The sequence below is a fragment of the Dermochelys coriacea genome, chromosome 2 (genome assembly GCF_009764565.3).
Source record: "Dermochelys coriacea isolate rDerCor1 chromosome 2, rDerCor1.pri.v4, whole genome shotgun sequence".
Lineage (NCBI taxonomy): Eukaryota > Metazoa > Chordata > Testudines > Dermochelyidae > Dermochelys > Dermochelys coriacea.
The window spans coordinates 202,556,442-202,573,308 of record NC_050069.1 but is presented as its reverse complement, the minus strand read 5'-3'; the positions used below and the strand labels follow the sequence as shown (position 1 = coordinate 202,573,308).

Below are 16,867 nucleotides of genomic sequence, written 5' to 3'. Positions count from 1 at the left end.
ACTCCCTACACACATACACTCATCCGAAAAAATTGGGTATAACAAAGCAGCTAAACTCAATACCATTCTAGCAAACTGCAAATGACAGACAAATTACAGTCAAGTGATGTAATCCTATGAGACTGGTTTCTGGACAGAATTCAGTCATGCAATTGCACACTGAAATAGCACAATAAAAAAAAACAAAACATGCTCCAGTTTCTTTCTTGCCATAAAGTGAGAGGAATATAAGAGTTTTAAATCTCTTACTTTCTATCCTTAATATGGCATCAGATGGGATTAAGCACTGGTTTAGTGGCCTTTCTGCTCAACTTATGCAGGTTCAATTTCATGTTATGCATGCTTTATAAAATGCAGCATCTGCTTTAGCCTACACAGAAGGTGTATGCTTGGCAGGAAAAGCCAATCCTGGCATCTCTCCTGAAGGAGTTGTGCTGCCAGAGAAGGTAGATGCAAAGAACCCCATGGGGAGAGGGTTTGAATCTTGTGATAGTGTTCACTACACACAAGGTCTGAGCAAGTTAAAAAGGACCAATTAACCTTATAGCCTGCACCTGGAGGAGGGCAGGGCTGGATAAAGCCTAACTGGAGATGCAGCTGAGCTGGGCTAGGGCAGTTGGGGCTTGTATAAATCCAGGAAGTTGAGTACAAGAGGGGGCTGTAAGGAGGTGCTTTCCAATCACCTCCTAAAGAAAAATGATGTTGGCTGTGGGCAAGGTGGTGTTGAAGGGGGAGACTACAGAGTCTGGCAAGAAACTGGGGGGAGTAGACACTGGGAGCAGAGGAAGCTTGGGCTTATAAACTTAGAGGTTGGCTAGGAGTTACAAAAATGAAGTTTTTTTTTTTTTAAAAAAGCCCAAGGAAACAGAGGTAGGGACTGAGATTGAGTAGATTATGGTTGCTTGGCACAGAGTCCCTGAGTTGGAAATTAGCGGAACCTAGACTAGTACGCAAGTCCATCAGTCACTGGGTAGCACAGGGCCTGGATTTGAACTGGCAGACTGCCTGGCGTGGTGTAGGGACTGCTTGTCCAGAGGGTCTTTGACAGCCCTAAAGGGGAGGACTAAACAGTGACCTATCTAGAGGGCCAAGTCACAAGGAAGGAGCACCATGAGCCCTAGAAAGAGAGAGAGGAGCACTGTGGCGTGAGCAACTGATGGAAAGAGGTGCCAGACTGGGTGAGAGCTAGTCCAAAGGCACAAGGAGGTGCCCCAATGTGTGTGTACCTGTTGCATATCTCCTTATGGATGCACATGTTTACATATGGTCTGTTCCTGAATTGACCCATTGGCTCTCCAGGGTTTCAATGCCTCTTTCCCAGCTATCTCTGTAAGGTTCCAGAATCTTACCCAGTAAAGTGACTATTTCTTTGAAGCTCTCTGAGTTCTGCTACACTGTTATACGGGCCCTTTTTACCCCTTCCTGAGTCTCTGTGTTGTCGAAATGTTTGCTCCCAAAGTGATTTATTTAGTTTGCTGTAGTACAATGAACCAATGCCAGGATTTTTTTAATGTTGTTCACATGAGCTCTTCCAAGATTACTATGACATGTACAATAGAATGAACTAAGTTCTGAAGGCTTGTTTTGGTTTTGACAGGACAGTAAAACCAAAGCAATAGCTCCAATACTCTGAGATGTCACAAGCCATTTCTGTGTGAATGAGTATAATACCAGAAAAAGAGGAGGCTATCCTTAGCTTTATCTCTCCATGGTACAGTCATTGAAAATCAAAGGAAGGCTTAAAATGGAGGAAAGCAATTGCATCAGAAATAAGTTTATTAAAGATCTTCAGAAGCAGAAGAATATGTGAGGGAAAGACATTTAGCTACACCTTGACAGAAGTTTTTCACGGTAAATACGATGTTTATAATTCCTTATAATTATAAGAATTTGAAAATTCAGAGTAGTAATCTGTTTACTCTCTTACAGGAACTTCCTCCCAAATGCCTTTCTGGGTATGTTCCTTTAATGTGACAGAGGCAAACAGCTGCAGCCCTAAGGAGCAATTTTGTCGCTAGCTGTTCTTTCCGCCCTCTCTCTCTCTCTCTCTCGGTAAGTAATCTTACCCCTTTCTTATTCCAGAGGAGATACCACATTCTCACACTATGTACTTGCATGTTCATGAGGACCGGAGTATGCTATTTCTTGTTGGCTCTGCCTACAAAAAGCTATTGGAGTTTTCATTTATGAATTAATGACTCCAAAACTGTCCATTAAAGTATAAGCCAAATACATCTCCTCAATACAATAGTTACGGCCCAGTTCTGAAATATGTCTCTGAGCAGAACTCTCGTTTCACAGAATATCAGGGTTGGAAGGGACCTCAGGAGATCATCAAAGCAGGACCAATCCCCTATTTTTGCCTCAGATCCCTAAATGGCCCCCTCAAGGATTGAACTCCTATCCCTGGATTTAGCAGGCTAATGCTCAAATCACTGAGCTATCCCTCCCCACGGGGCTTGCAGGACTGGGCCTTCAGGAGCACATCATGTTTTGGAATGAAGAATAATAGACATGAGAAAGGAGGCATGTTTGTGGATGATGCTGTGGATTTTCCTTCTCTAGTCCTGCTTTCCTCTCTCTACCACAATAAGTAAAATCTGTGGAATGCAGAGCTATGTGAAACTACTAATTTTCACTTTGAGAACAATGAAGCCTACTTAAAATAACAAATGAATAAATAGCAAATTCATTTTAAAAATGAATAATGCACAAAATGTGTGTAATAAACCATTTTATATGCCTACCTATGAGAGCTGCAACTTTTAAATGAATAAAATGCATCAAAGAAACTTTAACATCCCTTTTATTCATTAGTATTTTAGTGCCTCATTAATAGACTTTAGATTAGTCAGGCTGTAAAGTGTCTATTGTCAAGTACTGACAGTGCAAGAAATTGCCTTCTGTACCACTGAAGTGTCAGCTGACTGCAGTTAAAAACTCATCTGCTGTTAAGGGTCATCATAAGAAGGTATAAATTAACAATGTCTCTGAAGAAGCTGAGCTGCTTTAACACTATCAATCCCGGTTCTTTGTGAGCCATGGAAATTGATGAAAAATGGTTTAATGACTCAAACTAGATGACAAAAATATTACTTGAGGATTTCCCACTGTATTCTCAATGAGAACATAATGTAACTTTCCTAAGTACTCTAAAACTGGAATGTTTGGCCTTCCCTGTACAGATAAGATGGAACCATGTGTTTGGAAACCATAACACTTGTGTTTTGAACTCATCCATACAAACAAGATCAAACTATTATGGTCTGGGGATTGTTGTGTTATAGTAAGCTTCCCCAGCTCAGTGAAATACCCTATGCAGTTGGGTTTTGAAGTTTTGTCTAAAATACCTTGCCAAAATGAACTGTTGCCAAAATGAACAAGCCACAGAGAGGCTGCAACTGAAGCAATGCTAAGCATGGTTTCTCTGTGTAGGTCGAGACAAACAGTGCTTGGCACCATTTTGGAAACTGGACTTAAAACCTGAGGCTCAAGAATAGTCAGAGGCTTCAAGAAATGGACAAATGCTGGCCCTCATAATTAACTGTCTCAGAAATGTTATAAAAAAATCTTATTTCTCAATCTAAAAATAAATGTCTGTGGGGTGTAAATTACATTGTAATTGGTATGAAACAAGAGATTCTGAAGTACAATAACGTAATTGTTTTTTGGGGGACAGTATTCTAGACTTTCTTACAAGTAATCCCTTACTGGCTGTCTGGTTTCCTCTTTTTCTAAATTCATTGTTCGTTATTTCTGTATTCAGACCCTTAAGCTATGCCCTACGGCTATTGCATATTGCAATATATTGCAACTGTATTAGGCTATTGCAACTATGTTAGAAGAACCCTGTAATTCAAAATGTGCATGCTGTGAATGACTTGTTGCCCTTTATTGATCAGTAATGCTGCATTTCAATACGTGTCCAAATTATATAAACAACCCTGTCTAATTCAAACTTCTTTTCTCTTCTAATTATGGGAGAAATACACTATAAATATCAGCTGATACTATTGAACATACTACATAAAAGTTTTGTGAACTACTGTACTATACATTTAAAACCTACTAATATAGAGGTTGTTTAGATAAACATTGAAAGTTGCAAATATATCTCAAGCTAGATTAAATGACCATTGTTTGTAACTTGGTCAATGAGGTGAAGTACTGTGTATTGGGTTAGAAGATTTCTGCCAGAATACATTCATGCAGGAAATAGGGGACTATGAGGGAAAAACAAATGGGAAAGCAGCACAAGTGGATCCAGATAAGTAAACCCTGAACAAACACTTGGGAGGCAATTGCAAGACAATCCATAGAAATGTAGAGCTGAAGGGATCTCCCTGACGGGTATTTGTCCAATCTGTTCTTAAAAATCTCTGATGGAAGGCTATTCCAGAACTTAACTATCTTTGTAGATAAAGATTTCCCTAATATGTAACCTAAATCTCCATCGATGCAGATGCAACATTCTCATGAGTGCAGGTGTCCATGTATAAGCGATCCGCACATTCAGAATCTTATCAGACTCCTACTGGAACAACTTGATAAGAGTTTCAGATTTCTCTAAGTTGGGAAAAACAATGGAATCACAAATAACCCCTTTCTGAAACTTTGGAAAATCACCAGTGCCATAAAAAGAGTCATTCTTTTCTACCAACAAATACCCACATGGCTAATGGCAAAGCACTGTAGCTTTGAAAATTTTCACAAGTAGACCAATATTACACCATTGAAAGAGCTATTATTTTAAGTTATTTACCATTCACATATCTGTGTATTTCCATTTTAGATATAATACCTAGTAAAGAATACAAAGGATGCAGATGAAGCCCATTACTACTTGTCCTACCTTCAGCAGACCTAGAAAACAATTCTTCACATTTCTCTTTATAACAGCCCTGAACAGATTTGAAGACTATCAGGTCTCCCCACAGTCATCTTTTTCTCAAAACTAAAGATGTCCAGTTTTTTTCACCTTTCCTCTTATCACTTTTTTGTTGCTCTCCCTTGGACTCTTTCCAATTTATTACATCTTTCCTGAAGTGTGGAGCCCAGAATTGGACACAATTCTCCAGCTGAGACCTCATCAGTGCTGAGTAGAGCTGGACAATTACCTTCCATGTCTTACCTCAACACTCCTGTAAATAAACTCCAGAGTGTTTGTTTTTTGCAACTGCATCACATTGGCATATATTCAATTTTTGATCCACTGTATTCATCCAGATCTTTCTCAGCAGTATTACCACATAGCCAGTGACAACCCCCTTCCCGCATCTTGCAGCTGGCATTTTTTGTTTTCCTCCCTCCTAAGTGAAGTCCTTTGCCCTTGTCTATTGTTGCCCCCCCCCCCCCCGCCAATTCTCCCATTTTGTCAAGGTCATTTTGAATTCTAATCCTGTCCTCCAAATTACTTGCACCCTCTCCCAGCTTGGTATCATCCACACATTTTATAAGCATACTTTCAACTTCATTATCCAAGTCACTAATGAAACCATTGACTGGTATGGAACCCAGGACAGACTTCTGTGAGACCCCACTAGATATGGTCTCCCAGTTTGACAGCAAACCATAAGTACTCTTTGAGTATAGTCTCGCAACCATTTGTGCATCCTCCTTATAGTAATTTTACCTAGCCCATATTTCCCTAGTTTGCTTATGGGACTGCCATCTCTAGATTTTTAGTAAGGCTTTTATCACAACTACTGTCCCCCCACCCAGTCCACTAGGACAGTAACCCTGTCAAAGAAGTATATTGGGTTAGTTTGGCATTACTTGTTCTTGATAAATCCATGCTGGCTATTCCTCATAACCATGTTATCCTCTAGGTGCTTACCAATTGTTTAATTTGTTCCAGTGTCTTTTTCAGTACCAATGTTAGGCTAACTGCTCTAGAATTCCTCCAGGTCCTCTCTTCCCCTGCCCCCTTAAAAAAAAGTAGATAGGTACTATATTTGCCCTTCTGCAGCTGTTTGGGACTTAATCTGTCTTCTGTAAATTCTCTAAGGTAATTGCTAATGGTTCAGAGCTTGCTTCATCTAGTTCCTTAAGTACCTTACAGTGAATTTAATCAGGCCTTGCTGACCTGAATACATCTAACTTACCTAAATGTTCTTTAATCTGTTCTTTCTCTATGTTGGTTTGTATTTCTTCCCCCTTGTTAATATTAATTGTGTTGGGTATCTGGTCACATTTAAATTTTTAGTGGAGACTAAAGCAAAATAGGCATTAAACGCCTCAGCCTTCTTGGTGGTCATCAGTTATTAGTGCCCCTTCCCTGCTAAGTAGAGGACCTACACTTTTCTTCTATCTTTTGCTTCTAATGTACTTAAAGAATCTCCTCTTGTTTGCCTTTTATGTCTCTTGCTAGGTGTAACTCATGTCTTAGCCTTTCTGATTCTCTCCCCCCCGCTCCTCATCCCAGCCATATGTTTGCACTATTTTGTGTTTCTCCTTAGCAATTTGTCCATTTTTCTACTCTTTGTAGGCTTCCTTTCTGATTTTTCAGGTCACTAAAATCCTTTTGATAGGAAGAATAGTAAGAGGCCAATATGGTTCTATTAGCTTCTCGGATCCTTTCTCCTGTCTCCAAGGAAGAGGCAAGCTTGCTTTGTCAGGCTGGGAACTTGGAGATACTCTCCCAGATGCAAGGAAAGAGAAATGGTTTGTGAGTTAAGGGAAAAGACTGTCAGCCAGACCCTAGTGGTCTCAAGAGGTCTATAATAGTGGTTCTCAAATTTTTGCATTGGTGACCTTTCACACAGCAAGCCTCTGAATGTGGAACCCCTAAATTAAAAACACTTTTTTTTTATTTAACACTATTATAAATGCTGGAGGCAAAGCCGGGGTGGAGGCTGACAGCTCACAACCCCCTGTGTAATAACCTTGACTCCCTGTGAGGTCACAACCCCCAGCTTGAGAACCCCTGCTTAAGACGCTTAGAAGTATCAGGACCCCTATATGTGGCAGAAGATTAGATACCTGGTAAACTAGACTTGCATCTGTCTCTTTTGTTTTCATATCTGATTTTCTTTTAAATGCTTTGGTTCTAATAAATACTTTGCTTTCTAAAGGCTGTCTGGCCACTGATGATATATCACAACCCAGGAGTAGTGACAGTAAATCAGGGCTGGGACACCAGTAAGACCTGTTGAGGTAAATCATGGTTGATCACAGAGGACTTCAGCCTGGGCCCAGTCTGAGAGTGGGAGAACTGTGATTCCACCTTGAGCCAAGTAATGATCTGAGGCCTGAGAGCTGATAGTAGCTGGACTCACCCCAGGAGAAATCTGAGCTAGTTAGCTTGGTAACTGTGCACCTAACTAATCTAATTAACCAGAGACTAAAGTGTTTTACTGGAGGCCTCTGTTAAATCATTCTTGTACTTGTTGCTTTCTGAAGACTTGCACTAAAATAAATCTTTACAGATTTGACCAAATAACAATATTGTATCGAACTGAGCTGCTTACAAGCTTTCTGCTGTTTATCCACTGTACTTACTCTTCATTAGGCCCAACTAGAAGAACTAATACCTGTATTATAGCAATTGTCTGCAGGTTTACATAGCAAAGAGGTTTATATAGCCCTTGTCTGTGCCCTGTCTGCAGTATCACTTACTCCATTGCCACCCCTGGTGCAACTGCACTGTTGTAGTGGGAGCTGATGTAATATGGGTACTAATTAGTTTAATATATGTGCATAGGGTTGCTAACTTTCTAATCGCACAAACCCAAAAAGTCTTGCCCCGCCCCTTCTCCGGGCTCTGCCCCTGCTCACTCCATCCCCTCTCTCTCTGTCGCTTGCTCTCCCCCACCCTGACTCATTTTCACTGGGCTGGGGCAGGGGTTGGAGTGTGGGAGGGGGTGACGGCTGTGGCAGGAAGTTAGGATGCAGGAGGGGGTTTGGGGTGCAGGCTCTGGGAGGGAGTTTGGGCACAGGAGGGGGCTCAGGGTTGGGGTAGAGGCTTGGGGTAAGGGATGCGGGCTGTGCGGGCTCTGGCCGGGCAGCATGGACCTCTGGCTCCTAGGCTCAGGGGTGGCCAGGTGGCTCTGCACACTGTCCCTGCCTGTAAGCACCAACCTTGAGCTCCCATTGGCCACGGTTCCCAGCCAATGAGAGCTGTGGAGTCGAGGCTCAAGGCGGGGGCAGTGCACAGAAACCCACTGGAGCCAGAGGGAGGTGCTGGTTGCTTACAGGAGCCAAGCGCAGCTAGGGAGCCTGCCTTAGCTCTGCTGTGCTGCTGACCAGACTTTAGTGTCCTATTGAAATCTCCCAGATTGCTTTCAGTAGCTACCAGGAGATCTATGCTAATTTTGGTAAACTCCTGGCCAATCTGGGAGGGTTGGCAACCCTATGGAGATTGTGTTGGAATTTGATGTGTTTAGGCTTGGTATTATCTTAATTCGGGAGTGACAAACTTACCTTGATAAAATAAGAACCCACTCCCTTCTTGAACCTTTACCTATTTTTTAGAACCAAGCTCAAACAAAAGTTACTTAGGGTTCGTTTAGCCAGGGAGTTTAAACTAAACTAAAACAAATCAATCTAAACTGAAAACTCCTGTGTGTAACCCATGATGTAATTCATTGTAGCTCACTCACTCCCCAATTATTTTAAACTCTGGAGCCTTCTTTCAAATTGAACTAACTAAAGGTTTATTAGCTAGGAAAAATACATTTTACCTGCTTTTATCTCTCAATAACTAATTTATATACATGTGAGTCAGTCTCTAATTCCCAAATGGTAGCAGAGATGTTGTAATCTGCCAGTATCCCAAAAATCTTTCAGGGCTACCCTGAGTAGCTCTGGAGATCTGTCTTATTCAGTTATTCTGCCCTATTAGAATCAAGGCAGTCTAAAGATGAAGAATTCTTCCTTGCCCATACTTTTAGCTGCTTCTCACAGAAATCAAGCTGATAGGTTCACTTCCCACGTGGGGTCTTTCCTTGAGGGCAGAGAGAGAAATGCATATAGAGCATTTGAGCTCTCATCACATAATGACCACTTGCCTTCAAATGCACAAGAATTAGCACTTTAACAAGGAAATCTTTCATTTGCATGATACAAGGCTTTTCTCGTTTGAGGAGTTATTTAGTTGCAGGGATATATATATGATGTAAGTGTTTGCTATTACATTCTAAAGGGATTTACATTTCCAACAGGATACAGATAAGTGAAAACAAGGCATGCAGCATTACACTGGTTTTCATGATGATTAAACACTCACTTTGATCGATATAATTCACAAGTGAATTTACCTGGCTTCCACTTCTGAGTTTCAGTTCTCAACTGACACCTTGACACTGACCAGAGCTGCCACTTGGTCTGCCAAAGTCACAATGTGACCACCCATCTGAAGAAACTTGTGGGGCCTGCTGTCTCTCCTCCCTTGCCCCCAGCCATAAGTGTCTGAATCTCATCACCTCTCCCTGAATGGCAATCAGAGCCAGGGTCTCAGCACAGCTCCCAAGTGACTGTTCAAGGCTGACCAGCAAGACTCCTAGGGGGTACAAACCTGAGGAGTCAAGTGGAGTCATGACCCCAAAAGCCAATATCTGTTCAGGACTCAGACCCTGATGCTCGCTAGGTAGAAGGAGAGCTGCCCTTCAGCAACCAACCCAATTCCTGAGCAGCAACCCAGACTATGACTGAGAAGGTGGCTCCTCTAGAAGGAACCTCAGAAGGTAAGTCATCTTAGAATTTGTTTAATAAATTTTAAGTTTTAATTTTATTATTGTGCTATCCTGCTGTGCTAGCTTCTGTTGTGAGTGCCATACAGCCATTGTTGGTGGATGTGAGGTAGAAGCTTTTCCAGGTCCCCAACTCCCTCCCTGCATCATCCCATGCTCTCTGTTCGCCCCCTGCTGCCCTCCCCCATACACTTTTCCAAAATGGCAGCTTCTCCAGCTGGCCAATGAGCATGAGACAGAGGCCAAAGCCTTGACTACTGATTGTTTTCAGGCCCATACTGTGGAAGGCCCCAGCCCATATTTTCCTTTCCCTTCCCTTAGCTGTCCTGCCTGGCAAACTTCCCCCCCAAACCTCATGCACTAATTCATCATTAGTAGCATGGTGCAGCGTCAGCCTCTACCCTCACACCCTGTGACACTTCCAGGGTATCCTGGGCTGTGATGCACCTTGCTATCATCTGTATTTAGCATGAGGACATCTTGGGAGGGCTTGTGCAGGCACAGACCTCTCAGCCTACACATACTCTGCTGTCCTTGAAGTTAGCACTAGGCATGCTCCATCTCCTGAGTCCTCCAAGCATTCTTCTGGAGTGTTCAGCCACTGTTCCACAGGTCGCTCACATGTCCACTATTCCCAAAGGAACATGTCACCCCAGCTTACTGGTTTTACCTCTGCATCACCACTGTACTCTTCCTACAGCACTTGAATTTCTTTATATTTGTGAAAAGAAGTGTACATTTATTGAACAAAGAATAGATTTAAATGATAGCATGTAGGTAGAAGTATTGGTAACACAATACACACATAATATGCCTTTTAGAGCTTGGAGCCCCTCACGGGACACTGTCCTGCCTCATAAAGGTTAGCTCACCTAAAGTCTTTCTCCCAGCATATAATGGCCACCCTCAATGTGATCTTCTTTTCGTAAGATAAGCATGCTGGCAATTTGTCCTCTAGGTGACTTCTCTGCCTCCTAGTCAGCTGCCTCAATGTAATGTTGTTCTGATGGGGTAGTAAAGGCAGTAGGGCCTACTGGTCAACCCATTTTCCTATGTGGAATGGCCCATTAAGCATGTGAAAGGTGTAATGAGTGGACTGAAGGGCAATGTGGGGTGAGAGAGAATGGTCCTCTCTGAATGAAGTATGGGAGAAAATCCTGTCCCTGTATCTGTAAGGGCCTGGAGCCCTGAGCCATGTAGAGAAGGTGGGGCAAGGCTCCCCTCTCCCACCAGCCAACTGGCAATGAACCATGAGAAGCAGATCAGCATAAATGTGGTCTGCTCCCTCATAGCAGGCCAGATGCTTGCAGACACTGGCGAGAACAAAAATGTTCCTTCAGAGCCCTGATTTAGCAGGGAGAAGGAGGCAGCAGGGAAGGGTCTACCTGCTGAGTCTCACAGCCTAAGGGTGAAAGGACTGATGGGGGCGAGGGGGAAGGAGAGGCTGGAAGAAAAGCTGCTGGAAGCTCTACAGCTGGCCTAAGATACAACTCCAGCTCCAGCAAGGAGCACTAGGGGAGAAGGGTCAGACCAGCTCCGGGAGAAGGGCTGGGGCCTCCTGAACAGGGGAAGGGAACTGATCAGGACTTTTACATGAATCATAGACTTTAAGGTCAGAAGGGACCATTATGATTGACCTCCTGCACAACGCAGGCCACAGAATCGCACCCACCCACTCCTGTAACAAACCCCAAACCTATGTCTGAGCTATTGAAGTCCTCAAATTGTGGTTTAAAGACTTCAAGATGCAGAGAATCCTCCAGCAAGTGAGCCGTGCCCCATGCTGCAGAGGAAGGTGAAAAACCCTCAGGGCCTCTGCCGATCTGCCCTGAAGGAAATTCCTTCCCAAGCCCAAATATGGCAATCAGCTAAACCCTGAGTATGTGGGCAAGACTCACCAGCCAGACACCCATGAAAGAATTCTCTGTAGTAACTCAGATCCCACCCCATCTAACATCCCATCACAGGCCATTGGGCATATTTACCACTAATAGTCAAAGATCAATTAGTTGCCAAAATTAGGCTATCCCATCATACCATCCCCTCCATAAACTTACCAAGCTTAGTCTTGAAGCCAGATCTGTCTTTTGCCCCCACTGCTCCCCTTGGAAGGCTGTTCCAGAACTTCACTCCTCTGATGGTTAGAAACCTTCCTCTGATTTCAGGTTTAAACTTCCTGATGGCCAGTTTATATCCATTTGTTCTTGTGTCCACATTGGTACTGAGCTTAAATAATTCCTCTCCCTCCCTGGTATTTATCCCTCTGATATATTTATAGACAGCAATCGTATCTCCCCTCAGCTTTCTTTTGGTTAGGCTAAACAAGCCCAGCTCTTTGAGTCTCCTTTCAGAAGACAAGTTTCCCATTCCTTGGACCATCCTAGTAGCCCTTCTCTGTACCTGTTCCAGTTTGAAATCATCCTTCTTAAACATGGGAGACCAGAACTGCACACAGTATTCCAGATGAGGTCTCACCAGTTCCTTGTATAATGGTACTAACACCTCCTTATCTCTACTGGAAAAACCTCGCTTGATGCATCCCAAGACCGCATTAGCTTTTTTCACAGCCATATCACATTGGTGGCTCATAGTCATCCTGTGATCAACCAATACTCTGAGGTCCTTCTCCTCTTCTGTTACTTCCAACTGATGCATCCCCAGTTTATAACAAAAATTCTTGTTAATCCCTAAATACATTACCTTGTACTTTTCACTATTAAATTTCATCCTATTACTATTACTCCAGTTTACAAGGTCATCCAGATCTTCCTGAATGATATTCTGGTCTTTCTCTGTATTGGCAATACTTCCCAGCTTTGTGTCATCTGCTAACTTCATTAGCACATTCCCACATTTTGTGCCAAGATCAGTGATCAAAAGATTAAATAAGATTGGTCCCAAAACCAATCCCTGAGGAACTCCACTAGTAACCTCCTTCCAGCCTGACAATTCACCTTTCAGTATAACCTGTTGTAGTCTCCCCTTTAACCAGTTCCTTATCCACCTTTCAATTTTCATATTGATCCCCATCTTTTCCAATTTAGCTAATAATTCCCCATGTGAAACCATATCAAATGCTTTACTGAAATTGAGGTAAATTAGATCCACTGTGTTTCCTTTGTCTAAAAAATCTGTTACCCTCTCGAAGGAGATCAGGTTGGTTTGGCACCATCTACCTTTTGTAAAACCATGTTGTATTTCATCCCAATTACCATTGACCTCAATGTCCTTAAATACTTTCTCCTTCAAAATTTTTTCCAAGACCTTGCGTACTATAGATGTCTAACAGGCCTGTAGTTACCCAGATCACTTTTTTTTCCTTTCTCAAAAATAGGAACTATGTTAGCAATTCTCCAGTCATACGGTACAACCCCTGAGTTTACAGATTCATTAAAAAATATTGCTAATGGGCTTGCAATTTCATGTGCCAGTTCCTTTAATATTCTTGGATGAAGATTATGTGGGCCCCCCGATTTAGTCCCATTAAGCTGTTTGAGTTTGGCTTCTACCTCAGATGTGGTAATATCTACCTCCATATCCTCATTCCCATTTGTTATCCTACCATTATCCTTAAGCTCCTCATTAAAGACTGAGGCAAAGTATTTGTTTTGATATTGGGTCATGCCTAGATTATCTTTAACCTCCATCCTCAGTGTTTAGCTGTCCCACTTCTTCTTTCTTTGTTTTCTTCTTATTTATATGGCTATAGAACCTTTTACTATTGGTTTTAATTCCCTTTGCAAGGTCCAACTCTACATGGCTTCTGGCCTTTCTTACTTTATCCCTACATGTTCTGACCTCAGTAAGGTAGCTTTCCTTGCTGATCCTTCCTATCTTCCACTCCTTGTAGGCTTTCTGATTTTTCTTAATCACCTCTCTGGACCCAGAGTGGACATGAACTCGAGTAGCTAAATAAAACGAATAAGCAGATCCCATAAAGCAGGGAGGGCAATGGAGGGGATTTGAAGTGGCCTGATCTGGGCAACTGTATTCAATGTCCCTGGGGTCATTGAAGGGCCAAAAGGGGATGGTGGAGAGGCTCACCCCAGGATAGTCACCCAGAGTCAGGGGATTACAATACAGCTTTCCCCAATTTTCATCCTGCTAACCCCTCTTACATCCTAGAAGCAGAGCAAAACTGTGAAGCCAGACCAGGAACATAATTCCCATCCCCAGACCGGAACATATTTCAAACCCCTTGGCCCCCTGCCTGAGTTGCCAATGCACAACTGCAAAGCCAAACAGAACGTACGCATAGACAAAAATCCCAGTACCCTCATCACTTACCATTTCCAAGTTTCCACCCAGACTGAGAATAATCTCAGGAAGGTAAAGTCAAATGCATGTAAAAATACTATCTCAGCCTCCCTAGACTATAAACAGTAACTGCTTGTCACTTTTTTTTTTGAATACCCCTATAGTACCTGTATCAACCAGAGCCCCAAGGACAGGACCTTATCAGTAGATGAGTGGCTGGAAAACCTGATGGGGAGAAAATGGGAAAACTCCAGGATAGAATGTCTTCTGGATGTCACAAAATGCAGAGAGGTGGAACTTGTATTTGAAGGCTGAGAGGGAATCCAACAAGGACCCTGTGGCCCAGAGATCTTATGTTTTACTTGCGCTAACCTGCTTAAGCCAATGTCTTAAAAGTATTCAAGGGAGACAGTTGCAGTGACAAATGACAGGCAATGCAGTACAACAAACCAACACCCAGCCATGTTATGCAGCCCTGGACAATATGGGCTACTAAGAACAACTCCTCCTTGCTGTATCCCCTGCAGTACTGTTCCCAAGGCCAAGATGTTTAGTCATCTGTGACTTTAAGCCTTTGGCATTGTGCTCCCTGTTTCACGTTGCTGTTTTGTTTCACTGATGCTTTAATGAAGGGTCTCTTTGTAGTTGACGTATGAAACAATATACTAAAAGCCATTGTTTCATTTTTTTTCTTTTGAAGGTTCATTTGTTTGTTACATAATTGTTGTTAAACTTTAAAATTTCATTCATTAGGAGTTGACAGTTCATTTTACACAGAAAATAATTGCTTGCACTAATTCATAAGGTTTTACAAACACACGTAGGCAAACACCGCACGTCCTCTGCCCATAAATCTGCCATGGTGGTCTGCGAGCCCTCGGAGCACTGGAGTGGTGAATTTTCCATTTATGAACTGATGGTGGAGGGACAAAGTATAGGCACAGGGATCCCATCAGTTGTCCAGTACAGTTTAGGAACCCCATGTTTGCAAAGCCATCAACCACTGGAGCATTGCCAAGCTTTATAACCCAGTACAACCATATCTTTTCCCCTGGCATCACATCTCCATGACAATGGTTGATAGCAAGCCAATTTGGCATGGAGATATAGACTGGAAACATTATGGGGTGGCCATCTTCCAAATGGCAGTTGTGATCTGCTTGCCCATGTATAGGGCACCATATGTTGGTATACTGCCACTGTAGTTTTGGGATTAGTTCAGCCCACATTTCCAAAAAGTTTGCCTTCCCTATCCTGAAATTCTCTTGCCATTGCTGGTCATCTTGACTCTGCAGACCAATTCTTTCCTATCAATCTGTGCTGGTTTCTGGAGCCCTGAAACAGCTCTGCACTCTGTGAAGCTGCTCTAGGAACCAGTTCTTTATCATCAATTGTTTAGTGTCTTCCTCATCTGTGTCCCATTGTATAGCAGCTGGAAGAGCTGCTGCTGTCACATTTTGATGCAGCAAGCAAAGCCCCAAGTCAAATTCATCCCATGTTGAGTGATAAAGTACCTAGATACTGGTTGGGCTGTAGTAGAGGTTACCACTGTAATGGCACAGAGCCTTGCAGCTGACCACAATTCAAAAATGGTGGTAGCCCACCTGTAAGGGAAGTATGGGGTGGACACAGCTGGATCATGGGATTTTTTTAAAAAAATGTGAACTGGGCTGGTTTCTGCTATACATCCCACTGTGCACAGTGCAAAAAAAAAAAAATCCAGAGTGCACACTGCTCATCAGTAAAGTAAAGGAGTGTGAGATGCCTTCTGACGATACCATACCTTCAGTTTTCAGCAAACTGCTGTTGTGTGTACACAGTGGTGTGCATTGATAGAGGGCACATTTTCCTATACGTGCTATTACTGCAGCTTGTGTACTGTACGTTACCTGATGCTCAGTAAAATCTGTAGATTAACTCCCTAAGCCTATGCAGATGAGCCCATAGTCCCTGATCTAAGGGCTCACAATCTATTCTATCTTCTTATGTGTGCCTTGCATAATGGGGCCCTGATTGAGGCCCCTAGGTACTATTGCCATATAATAAATAATAGTAATTATAATAATTACAAAGTGAGATGTTGGTGTTCAGATTCTAGATGGGATAAGTGCCAAAATATCATATTGGGCTGTTCTCTTAACACTTTCCACAATGATGGAAGTCAAAGTGACAGAAATTTCATGAGAAAGTCTATTACTAGAAGATTTCAACCTGATTTTGGACACTTTAAGGTTCAGAGAATCTTTGAACAAACATTTGAACTGGTACAAACTAAGTTCAGTTACCAAACTTTTGAGGTTCATCCATCCCTAATCTTAACATGGAAAAAAAAAACCCTCTCTCATGCCATTACTGGCAGTTTTCCAGTTGCACTTGAACTGAACATCATTGACTGTATACAAGTTATACCCTGAAAAAGGTTACTTGAGAGACTTCTAAGTTGACCAAAGAACAAAAACTATGGTGTCTCTTTCATGGAGACTAGCCCACTGGACAATGCATGGAAATTTTCCAAAGCACCAATGCGAGCTAGGCACCTAACTCACTTAGGTGTTTTTCAAAACTCCACCTCAAATAACTTAGCATTGCCTCTTTTTTTCTTTGTGAAAAGCATTTTACCTTTCTTTATATGGACCTATACTAATTGCTTGTTTTTCAGGCTTATTGATCCTACTTTTAGAGTATTGATTTCTTTGGACATCACTGACAATTCATTTGACTCCTCCTTCCCAAAATCTTCCCCCCCCCCCCCCCCACAAAGTCAGTTTTGGGAAATGAATGAAAGGAGGAAGGCTTAATAAGCATAGGTGAGGAAAACACCTGAATAGTTTAAAAAAAAAAGTGAAGAAGAAGAAAGCAAGTTTAATTGGAATTTTCTCAAAGTGAATCTATGGGTTTCAAAATGGTCAGTTTCTGATCTC

At 42.4% G+C, this 16,867-nt stretch overlaps 1 long non-coding RNA gene across 3 annotated transcripts; it reads left to right on the top strand.

Moving 5' to 3' along the window:
* The first annotated feature begins 604 nt into the window (after positions 1-604).
* Positions 605-16,531, top strand: LOC119851533. 3 transcript variants are annotated; one of them, XR_005291286.2, is made up of 5 exons: positions 605-1,178; positions 1,598-1,851; positions 1,930-2,052; positions 9,282-9,683; positions 14,111-16,531. It is a non-coding gene; the product is annotated as an uncharacterized LOC119851533 (long non-coding RNA). The 3 variants fall into 3 exon arrangements; XR_006279324.1 differs by having other exon boundaries at positions 618-717; XR_006279325.1 differs by having other exon boundaries at positions 618-717; positions 9,162-9,683.
* The last annotated feature ends 336 nt before the right edge of the window (positions 16,532-16,867 follow it).